Genomic DNA, 12542 nt, shown 5'->3' on the forward strand with positions numbered 1-12542 from the left:
TTTTTCCCATTTTTCTGTTGGAATTCTTTATCTTTTTAAATATACTTTAAGTTCTGCAGTACATGTGCAGAACGTGCAGGTTTGTTACCTAGGTATAAATGAGCCACAGTGGTTTGCTACACCCATCAACCTGTCATCTACATTAGGTATTTCTCCTAATATTATCTCTCCCCTAGCCCTTCACCCGCCGACATGCCCCAGTCTATGATGTTCCCCTCGCTGTGTCCATTTGTTCTCATTGTTCAACTCCCACTTATGAGTGAGAACATGCGGTGTTTGGTTTTCTGTTTCTGTGTTAGTTTGCTGCCTTCTCCTCTATTTTTCAGAACAGTTTGAGTAGGATTGATATTCTTCTTTAAATGTTTGGTAGAATTCAGCCATGAAGCTATCAGATCCTAGGCTTTTCCTTATTGAGAGACTTTAGTATAGCTTCAATCTCATTACTTGCTCTTGGTCGGTTCAGGTTTTGGATCTCTTCCTGGTTTAATCATAGTAGGTTATATATGTCTAGGAATTTGTCCATTTCTTTTAGATTTTCCAATTTATTGGTATATAGGCTGGGCACAGTGGCTCATGCCTGTAATCCTAGCACTTTGGGAGGCCAAGGCAGGTGGATTGACTGACCTCAGGAGTTCGAGACCAGCCTGGGCAACACTGTGAAACCCCATCTTTACTAAAATACAAAAAGAAAAAAAAATTAGCCAGATGTGGCAGCGTGTGCCTGTAGTTCCAGCTACTCAGGAGGCTGAGGCAGAAGAATTCTCATACCCCGAGAGGCGGAGGTTGCAGTGAGCCAGGATCATGTCACTTCACTCCAGCTTGGGTGATGGAGTGAGACTTTGTCTCTAAAGAAAAATAAAATTCCAATTTATTGGTATATGATTGCTCATGGTAGCCGCTAATAATCCTTTGTATTTCTGCAGTATCAGTTAAAATGTCTCCTGCTTTATTTCTAAATATATTTTTTGGGGTCTTCTCTCTTTTTCTTAGTCTGCTTCAAAGCTTGTCAATTTTGTTTAACGTTTCAAAAGACCCTGCTTTTATTTCCTTAATCTTTCATATTTTTTTTCCATTGCGATTTCATTTATTTCTGCTATGATGTTTATTATGCCTTTTGCTCTATAAATTTTGGGTTTGGTTTGGTCTTCCTTTTCTAATTCTTTAAGATGCACTGTTAGATTGTTTATTTGAAGTTTTTCTTCTTTCTTGATGTAGGCATTTATAACTATAAACTTTCCTCTTAGTACTATTTTGCTGTGTCTCATAGGTTTTCGTGTGTTGTATTTCTATTTTCATTTCTTTCAAGAAATTTTTCAATTTACTTCTTAATTCCTGCATTAACTCACTGGTCATTCAGGAGCATATTGTTTAAATTTTATGTATTTATATAGTATATAGTTTACAAAATTCCTTGTTATTAATTTCTTTTATTTGTTGATTGATTTATTTTTTGTGATGGAGTCCTGTTCTGTCACTCAGGCTAGAGTGCAGTGGTGTGGTCTCGGCTTACTGCACCCTCCACCTCCCGGATTCAAGCGATGCTCATGCCTCAGCTTCTCAAGTAGCTGGGATTACAGGTGCGTGACACCATGCATGGCTAATTTTTTTTTGTAGTTTTAGTAGAGACAGGGTCTCACCATGTTTCCAAGGCTGCTCTCTAACTCCTGACCTCAATTGATCTGCCCAAATCAGCCTCCCAAAGTGCTGGGATTACAGGTGTGAGCAACGGTGCCCGACCCTGATTAATTTCTAGTTTCAATCCATTGTGATCAGAGAAGATTCTCAATATTATTTCAATATTTTGAATACTTTGACTTGTTTTGTGACCTAACATATGATCTATCATTGAGAATGATAAATGTTCTGAGGATATGAATGTGTATTTTGAAGCTCTTGGATAAAATGTTCTGTAGATATCTATTAGATTTATTTGGTCTATAGTGCAGATTAAGTCTGATGTTTCTTTGTTGATTTTATGTCTGAAAGATCCGTCCAGTGCTGAAAGTGGGGTCTTGAAATCTCCAGCTTTTATTGTATTTGGGTCTATCTCTCATTTTAGCTTTAACAGTATTTCCTTTATATATCTGGGTGCTCCAGTTGGGGGTGCATATACGTTTAAAATTGTTATATTCTTTTTGTTATATTCCTAGGAAACATTAGCTAATTATTTTTGCCTGTCTGTACTTTCCATGATTTTAAGTGTCCACATTGTTTGTTACTCATCTTGTTGTCTTAAGAAATATTTAGCGTTGTTAACTCATACCCTATCATTTTGCTTTACAGAAGCACTTATGTGTATGAGCTCCCCAAATATCTTCTAAACAACCTAAGATAAGGGCTTATAACTCTCATTCTTCAAGAACTTATCTCCAAAAACCTCAATTGGCATGATGGTTAAACTCTCTCTCCAGTGAGGAATTGTAAAAAAGTAGATATACCTTTGAAACTTCAGGTCTAGTACTTTGGTCACCCTCTGTAGCACTAAATGACTTGTTCTCTTCAGTCGTCATGGAATTCATGATGAGCTCAAAGACAATATAACTAACTTCTACTAGTGGACAAGATGGAGAACCAAGGATTGAATTTATTCTGCCGCCTGAAATGTCTAGAAACCAAAAAGACAAGATCGATGAAATAACCACTTTCAAACACTGGACATCAGGCTGTGTGGGACCTCATCTCTGATATCTGAGAAGAAAATCATATGAGGTAACCCCTATGGCTATCTAGCTTTCTATATGGCGTTTCCAAGGCATATCTCAGGGAGGGGAAACAGGCAGAATCTAGTAGCTTCCCTGAGTTGAGAAGACAAGGTGGGAGTTTGGGGAGGCCAGATGACTGGAGCTTGTATGGCAGAGTACGAGGAAGAAGAGAGCAACAGGAGCACACAGTATCAGAGATCTGCAGTGGGTATCCTTTGAGATGTCAGCTTGGTGAATGCATGAGTGTAACGAAACTGTTGAAAAGGAACAGGAAAATAAACATCGAAAAGGAGCAGATGTAACAATTTCTGAGGCTCATACAGGATGGAAAATAGTTTCAGTTCTCAAAAATCTGACTAGAAAACTTCATAATTCGTGAAGTATCAGGGAGAGTACTCAGAAAGTATTGCTTCCATAGTGGGACAAAATTAGCCCTTGTTCTGGTCCCACCTAACAAATAAATACAAGCATTGAAAGTATAAAATGGTTTCCATGTAAAATAACAACGTATTAGAACAAAGTTCAAGAATATTTATAGTAATGTAAAAATTTTTGGCACCTAACATTGTGAAATTAACAAAGCTTGACATCTAGTAAAAAAAATCAGGAAGTATTTAAAACGTGGAAAAAATATGCCCACAATGACTAGAAACATCAGTGAATGGAGACAGACCGAGAAGTGAGAGAGATGATAGAACTAGTAGTCAGGAACATTAAAAGTCTTTACCTTGAATTTTTGGCCAAAATGGAGTAACAGGGACTGGATTTTCCCCTAGCCTGAAAACAAAACAAAACAATAAATAGCAGAATACATGAAATAATGGCTTACAAGGAACTGGACATCATGCAGTTAAGGACAGTGACAACTGAGATGTGTCCTACAATCCACTCTAGCAGAATACCTTGAGGGATTCCAAGCCAGTGTCGCAAGGAAAGGCAGAAAGGCAAAGCCAGTTTGAATTCCAGATTTGAGGAGACAAAGCTGAGAGACCAAGGTAACAAGAGATCACAGGCTACAAACCTGGTGGGAGACCTGGAGAGAGAGAGAGAGAGAGAGAGAGAACTCAGGATATATGAAGAGGGTTCCCCTAAAGTATTCAGCTGTGTACTGATCAGAACAGTGGCTGAGAAAACTTCCCAAAGCCAGGAAACAACCACCCTAAAACTATTACAGTGTAACTTTCCTCTAACCCTCTCCCTGTACCCCTGTTAGGGATCCCCGTTTTCTCATTTCTAGATTAAGGAGTTTGGCTCAGATCAAACGCTTATTGTTCCTGTGAATTAGTTCCTCTGAGCTTTGTAAAAAGGATTCCAGATCCCACCCCCACAGACTCTGAGTCAGTGTGTCGGCCTGTGACTATGGAATCTGCACTTTTACCTGCCTCACTCCACAACCCCCGCCTCAAATGCGCACCACGCTGTTTAAACAGCTGCCTATGTCACCGCAGCATGACCTCAATGCTTTCCTAAAGCTCCAGAACCTGTGAACGTAACTTGTGCTTGCAGCTGTGCTTGCTTACAGAAGCAAAGGCTGGATGTCAGTAACCACCGGGCTACAAGATGGGAAAGAGCTCAGCAGCCTACCCTAACCTGAATCCTTGCTAATTACCATACCTAAATCTCTGCCCCCCGGGGGGGGGGGGGTGGAAATGGGCCTTGTTAGGCACATGTAGTGCTATGGTGCAACAGACAGTATGAGACTGTGACACTCAGCTCCTCCTGGAAAGCCCCATCTCTTTCCAGGAATCCTTGTCCTCAGTCTCCACCTAGGGAACTCTTTTTAAAAGACCTTAAAAAGCATCCCCTTACTACACCCCAGGCACTGTGAGCAGGATCTCCCCTACTCCGTTCCTCGATCAGTGAATAAAGTTTCTGCTCCGCTTAACAGAAGCTGGTCTCGTTCTATGGGTGCCAATGGCATCAGGCAGGGAAAGGACCCACTAAGGTCAAATGACCCAGTTGAGATTCAGGAACGCTCAGATAATCTCCAAGTATCTTTTCAGGAGTAAAATTCTTGGCCTTTGAAGCTGAGAGGCGGGAAGGGAATTACCACAAAGGGCGGCGGCCCAGCTCCCCATCCAAAACCTCTTTGACTTTGGGCTGAGGTCCATCTGCCTACTGCCCTTGCCAGCGATCGCCCTAAGAACTCCAGGTCCGACCCAGGACCAGAAAAACCAAGTACAGAACCCGCGAGTCTGTCCGGACAGTGCACGTGCGGGTGCCCGACGCTCCGGATTCGCAGGTGTTGGAAAGAGTGCCCTCTTGTGGCTCTCAGCTGAACTTTTCCCGCCTGGAAGAACAAGCTGGTGCGCTGGAGGAGCCTGGGAATTGACCCTCTCGCTGGGAAAGGGACGAAGAGTCTCTGGAGGCTATTTTCTCTTATTCCATGGAAATGACTCATCTCTCATCCACTTTGGAAGCCAATTGGCATGGCTCCAGACAGTGATTGAAGCGACGGAAAGGGATGAGAGCGCAGGCCTGCGCGCGCGCGGGTGGTTCAGAAGGCCAGGCTTAGGGGACTGCGCGCCCACCCACCCACCCTTCCACCCTCCAACCCTTCCACCCTCCGTATTCGTCCGGACGACCTATCCCGGTCCCAACCATCCCCTCCTCCGCACCACTATGTCCAGCTCCCGCATCCCAGGATAAACTGAGCAATCACTGCCCTGCTTCTTCCTGCTCATCAGCATGCCTTGTCTCCCAGTGGAGTCCGAGAAGGGGTTGCACCACTGCTGGGCGGGTATAGGAGGCGCCTGGCAGTTTCGCGCTTTTTCCGCCTTTTGATTGCCAGCGGGAGCAGCGCAGCGCGCTGGCGGGAGCTGCATGGCGAATAGCCCGCCATGGTGCTTCAGTGTGTGTGGCCTTTGCTGCCATTCTGCCGCTACTGAGTAGGGTGGGCGGCAGTGGCGGGACTAGCATCCAGGCGGGATCCGTTGGCAGCAGCAGAGGGAGCTCCGCCCTGATGATGCAGAGGCCCAGCTTCCAGCTGATTGCAAGTCCCAGAGCAGGTTGCACCTGCGTCTGCGTCTAGAGGCACTTAGCCTGTTCCGCAAATGATCTAACTTCTCAGAGGGGCTGGCGAATACAGACAATGACAACCTGGACGAGGAAGCGGCCAGCACTGCTTAGGCCGGGTTCCCAGGTCGCGCATTACTGAGTGCGGAACTTTACCCTGTGGATGAAGACACTAGAGTTGGGCATCCCCAAAGCGATGATCAAAGAAGTGCTTTGCGTGAGGCTTGAGAAAACACCTTACTGTTTAAGAACAGAAGGTCTTACTGTCTAAAAACCTGAATAGAGGGAGATGCCTTCAGTATTGAGTATTATTTTTGAGAGGTTGCACGAAGAAGGGGAGAAGATGGTGGATTAAGGGGTGCTGGTGAGATTTATTTTGTAACTCATAGAAGGACAGACGTTTATGTAAAAGTTGATAGTTTTGGTGGAATAATCATGAGCATGTTTCTGAACTTAATGTAAAATATACAAAGACCCCTAAAATCACAGCTTAAATTACACGGGTCTTGTGGTGTTTGGAAAGAGCAAATCCCCTGAGGTGGGGGTGGGAGTGGAGGAAAGACCAGGGAATGTCTATTCATTTTGTGAACTAGAAGTTGGGTTAAAGCCTATTATATCCTGTGATGTTGGTTGTTAGTCTCAACCTGAAACCCTTATCGCTAGTCATCCACTTCTTATTAGCTTTGTGACCTTGAATGAAAGTTCAAGGTTCCCTTCTTTCTTTGCACCTCAGTTTCCTTATGTATACAAGGGAAAAAATCAAATTTGGCCATCCTAAAATGTGGATTCATAGTGCATCAGTCCCCTTAGGGTAAAAGAAAATTATTTGTTGATTTATAAGACTTCAGATTTATATTCTTCTGAGGGTCAAAGGAATATATTTGTGGATTTGAGGGTCTTCAGAAATTATATCAGTAGCATATTTACAGGCAGGAAATATTAGAGAAAGAATTTTTAAATTTTTATTATTTTTTAAGACCGAGTCTCGCACTGTCGCCCTGGCGGAAGTGCAGTGGCGTGATCTCGGCTCACTGCAAGCTCTGCCTTCCGGGTTCAGCCATTCTCCTGCCTCAGCCACCCGAGCAGCTAGGACTACAGACGCCCCACCACGCCCAGCTAATTTTTTGTATTTTCAGTAGAGACAGGGTTTCACAGTGTTAGCCAGGGTGGTATCGATCTCCTGACCTTCATGATCCGCCCGCCTCTGCCTCTGAAAGTTCTGGGATTACAGGCGTGAGCCACAGTGCCCAGCCTACAGAAAGAATTTTAACTAATCTAATAGGAACAGAGATCTCAGATAAGAGCAGATAAAAAAGAAAGAAAAAGAAAAAGGAAACAACGGTGAGCAAAAAAAAATCTGGCCAATTTTATGTAGAAAGTTAACTCTCAATGGACAATGATAGGCTCTCCGGGAATGTGTAATAAAAGGTTTAAAGAAGGATTCTTTAAATAGAAGTGACACACTGCAAGGGAAATTCTATGACACCTGGAACTCAAACACCCAGGGGTTTAGTCTCAGGGGGAAGAATGGTAGAAGAATAAAAGCATTTTGTCTTACTTAGCACACTCACCTGGATGTGAGGAGGGAGCAGAACAGGGAAATGAATCTATTGGAGGATTTTGTCTTATTGGGGTACACGAGAAAACGAAGAATAACTGGTACTTTATTTTATATAATGGTAAAGAAATTTGTGTTCAAATTATAAGCACTAGAAACAAATACTAGTGATTGAATAAAAAATTGCTAAGGGAATATGATGGATAATTAAGTTAATAAGAGAACTTGATGGATAAGTGAATTAATAAGACTCCATAGTGGAGGCAATTTCCCCTTTAAAAAACAGTATCTCTTGAATATATACAGGATATACTTTTCAAAACAAAACAAAAAAATGTATACAGGGGAAACAATTTTCAGTCATTCTCTAGACAATCAGTACTTTTCCAGGGATAATCTATGGCTATACAAGAGTAATAATTCCTTTTCAATGTATTTTCCAAGCAACTAAAAAGTTCATTGTTTGTAATTGTAATAAGAAGAGTGCTGATATTGCATGAAATGAAAAGTTTTACCTTAAGTATATGTCTCATAAATAGTTTTTATGAAGTCAGGGAATATGCTTACAAAGGGATTACCAAGGACCTACAGCACATGAATTTGAGGGCACAGGGAGATTAGGATTTAGAATAAAGTTAGGTGAGATCTAGGGTCAAAGGTTAGCAGGAGGGTGTGTGTGTGTGTGTGTGTGTGTGTGTGTGTGTGTGTTGGTTGGGGCAGGTGGGAGCCTTTGGAGATTGCCTGTAGGCTGCTTGTTAGGTGCTATGATATCTAGGCCTTGGTAAGCCCTTGCGAAGACACACGATTCTAAAAGGCTGGCACCCTTATAGGTTTTTTAATATTTTTGGTATCCAAAGGGGTGACCCTGGACATCATTATTAAAATTTAAAAGTTTCACCCCTGGGCACACAGGTTACACTTCTAATGGTGGCATGGCAGGACTTGATTTGCAAGAGCTTCTTTTGGATTGTCCCCAATTTTCCCCTTTAAAAATAGGAGTTCCTTCAGGGTGAGGAAGGGGGAAATATCCCCTCGTAACCTATTTTCTCTTCTTCATTCCAAGGATTCTAGAAAGCCACAGCAGGTTTGGTTTTGAAATCTGTGGAATTTTCGGGCTGTCCATTTAGTGTCCATCCACTAAAGTGGATGCCTTTAGTGAAGGTAAAAGGAAAGAGTGTTTCCTGTGTCAAGGGAAGTTTCATATGCAAATCCCATGACTCAGATGTTATTTCAGAGGAGTTGGTGTCCATAGTAAAGTAGAACTGGCCAGGTTCATCTGCCTACAAGGGCAACTGTATGAGGCAAATAGGAGGGAACTGGCAGAACAAGAGGGGTGGAATCTTCCTGGGAGAAAGAGTAAAGAGAATTCTAGGTGGAGAGGGGATCAAGGTGTGGAGCAAACACATGTCTGTCTTCTGAGTTCCTACATGAAAATGTTGGAAAAGACTTTAGAAGAAACAGTAAATGTGTCATAGCAGGAAAGCAAAGAACAGTCTTTCTTTGTTAGTCAGCATATATGCTTACAAAGAAATAGAAACTGTTAAAATAACAACAAAACAAAATAAAAAAAAAAGAAAACACCTTTAAATTTGAAAATGACAGAAGTCAAGAAGTGGAAAGTTGCCTGGGATATGCTTTTATTGTGGCCTAATAAAGCCGTCCCCACTCCATCTTTGTGTCCTTGCTTATCCTAAGCAGCATGGTGGCAGCCGTGGCATTCATCAGGCTAAAGTGGTCATTTTTGGCACTTGGGCTAGAGATGGCATTAAATCGGCATCGTTTGTCTGAGGAAATGCCAGAAGTGTGTTGTTCCACACTATGGAAATTGAAGATATGGACACAAAAGGAGTGGGTTTAAGAGCGGAAGGTTAATGGGTGAAAGAAAGAAGAGAGAGTTTCTTGTGCGTTGGAAGGGTGCCTGAGCGGGTTTCCAGGTTTGGGGCGAGTTGCGGTTGGTTTTATAGATGAGCTTGATGAGGCAGTGTCTGATTTACATAGGGCTCAGAGGATTGGTTGAACCAGGTGTGCCATTTAGGTGATGCATGAAGAGGCTGGCCATCCCACCCTAATCTTTTATTATGCAGATGGGGTCTGTACCTGGCCTGTGCCATGTCGCCTGCACACGTGAAGACAAAGAAAGGGGAAGAGGAGGCAGAGTGCAGTAGCTGACACCTGTAATCCCAGAACTTTTGGAGGCCGAGGAGGGTGGATCACGGGGTCAGCAGAACAAGACAAGCCCGGCCATGCTGGTGAAACCCCGTCTCTACTAAAAAAGTACGAAAACAAATTAGGCGGCAGTGTTGGTGGGCACCTTTAATGCCAGCTACTCAGGAGGCTGAGGCAGAGAACTGCTTGAGCCCGGGAGGGGGAGATTGCAGTGAATCAGTGACTCGACATCACACCACAGCACCAGCTGGGCAACAGAGAGAGACTCCAAAAGAGAAAAAAGAGAAGAAGAAGGAGAAGAAGACGAAGACGAAGGAGATGAAGACGGAGACGGAAAAGGAGAAGGAGAAGGAGAGGGACAGGGAGAGGGAGAGGGAGCAGGGAGAAAAGGAGGACGAGGAGGAGGAAGAAGAAGAAGAAGCAGAAGCAGGAGGAGGAAGAGGAGGAGGAAGGGGAGGAGGAAGAGGAGAAGGAAAGAAGAAGAAAGAAGAAAGAAGAAAGAAGAAAGAAGAAAGAAGAAGGAGAAGGAGAAGAAGGAAGAAAGAAGACGACTCCATGTTGAATATTCCTGGCTTACAGGTATCCCTTTTCTATTGGCATAGGTGCCTGCATTTACCTATGGAAGCTTTTGGTTAAGCTTATCTACGCTTGAGGCTTGATTTTTAGACTGATTTTTGTTACAGAAGAAATTATATGGGGGCCGCTTTTTTATTGAAAGAAAAATCATACCGAAGACTCCCTTACCCAGACTAACTGCAGAATAATTTGCTTTTAGCTTCTGTATCAGCAGTGCTTGCCCCATAGGCGATGATCATGAGAGGGACCAGGAGCCTCTAGACTTGGAGACAAGTTGCCAGCACTCTCCAGATGGAGTGTTTCCCTCCCCAGCACCCCCTGCTGGTCAGTTTGACAAACAGGTGAACAGAAGTTCTCAAATACTCAATATGCAGATCACTCCAACGTCACCAAATATATCACGCTGTGATGGCATTTTGTCAAATTATCTTTATTTTTTACCTGCATCATCTGTTGCTCTCTGAGGGAGGTATTTTGAGTTTTCTCACACTGACTGGCATTTGCCTTTTTTTTGTATGTCTGTCAGCTTTCGCCATATATACTTTGTAGTTGTGTTGTGTTATGAGGAAGATTCATGACCTACCTTGTGGGAGAATTCTGTATTTAGCAGATGTTCATCTTATGTTTTATTTGACTAACTATTGATGTTATTACTTTACTTTTCAGTTTCACATTCATTTAGTATATCTTTTTCCTTTCTTTTAATGCTTGTGTGTTGTTTATTTCAGATATGCTTCCTTATGTACTAACTGTGACCCCCAAATTCATATGTTGAAGTCCCAACTCCCAATGGATTTGTTAATGGGTCTTTGAGAAGTAATTGGGTTTAGATGATGTCATGAGGGTGGAGACCCTGATGATGTATTTAAGTCCTTCTGAGAAAAGGAAGAGAGTCTGAGCTCTCCTCTGTCTCCACTGTGTGAGGGCACAGAGAGATAGCAGCCATCAACAAGCTGAGAGAAGAGGACTGAGAATGAAACCTACCTCACCAGAACCTTGTCATATCCCTTCCCAGTTTCCAGAAAAGTGAGAAATCAATTTCTGTTGTGTAAGCCACTCTGTCTAGGAACTTTTGTTATGGCAGCCAGAGCAGATTAATGCATGCTGCTTGGACTTTGTTTTTAATTCAATATGAAAAACTATATTTTAATAAGAAAATTATCCCATTCATTTGTATTGTGTTTACTGATAATTTTGGATTTATTCATGCCATATTTAAGAAATCCTCCTTCCTCTTTTCTATGCTTTCTTGTTGTTTTTTTAATCCAAGTGCATGATAAGGTTTGGGAATCACTATCTTAACAGGGCCATGAGGGGTAGATAAGGGAAGCTGGCTTGCATTCAGGGAAGAGGCAAAGGAAGGAAGCTGCCAGCTGGAAGATGCCAGCTGTGTTAAGATGACCTGAGCCCCAGACCCTAGATGAACATTCTGTTCTGGATACAGGACATGCCCGAGGCACCATTTTCAAATCGGCAAATTTTATTTGCTTTGTCTTTTTTCGTCATCTGTATTAACTTTTGCACCTTGATTGCCAAAATATAGCTGTTTCCCTATTACCCCAAGTTCCCAAGTTTAGTTTTTATGTAAGAATTCCCCACCCCCAGGGTGGAGCAAGATGGCCGAATAGGAACAGCTCCAGTCTCCAGCTCCCAGTGCGTGATCGACACAGAAGACGGGTGATTTCTGCATTTTCAGCTGAGATACTGGGTTCATCTCACTAGGGAGTGCTGAACAATCGGTGCTGGTCCACTGCTGCAGCCCCACCAGCAAGAGCTGAAGCAGGGTGAGGCATTGCCTCACCTGGAAAGTGCAAGGGGGAAGGGAATCCCTTTTCCTAGCCAGGGGAACTGAGACACACAACACCTGGAAAATTGGGTAACTCCCACCCCAATACTGTGCTTTACAAAGGGTCTTAGCAAACGGCACACCAGGAGATTACATCCCACACCTAGCCGGGAGGGTCCCACACCCGCGAAGCCTCCCTCATTGCTAGCACAGCAGTCTGCTATCTAACTGCAAGGCAGCAGCGAGGCTGGGGGAGGGGCGCCCACCATTGCTGAGGCTTAAGTAGGTAAGCACAGCAGCTGGGAAGCTCGAACTGGGTGGAGCCCACAGCAGCTCAAGGAGGCCTGCCTGTCTCTGTAGACTCCACCTCTGGGGACAGGGCACAGCTAAACAAACAAACAAAAAAGCAGCAGAAACCTCTGCAGACACAAACGACCCTGTCTGACAGCTTTGAAGACAGCGGTGGATCTCCCAACATGGAGCTTGAGATCTGAGAACGGACAGACTGCCTGCTCAAGTGGGTCCCTGACCCCTGAGCAGCCTAACTGGGAGACATCACCCACTAGGGGCAGACTGACACCCCACACCTCACATGGTGGGGTACACCCCTGAGATGAAGCTTCCAAAGCAAGAATCAGACAGGTACACTCGCTGTTCAGCAATATTCTATCTTCTGCAGCCTCTGCTGCTGATACCCAGGCAAACAGCGTCTGGAGTGGACCTCAAGCAATCTCCAACA

The sequence above is a fragment of the Mandrillus leucophaeus genome, unplaced genomic scaffold (assembly GCF_000951045.1).
Source record: "Mandrillus leucophaeus isolate KB7577 unplaced genomic scaffold, Mleu.le_1.0 Scaffold842, whole genome shotgun sequence".
In the NCBI taxonomy this organism is placed as follows: Eukaryota; Metazoa; Chordata; class Mammalia; order Primates; family Cercopithecidae; genus Mandrillus; species Mandrillus leucophaeus.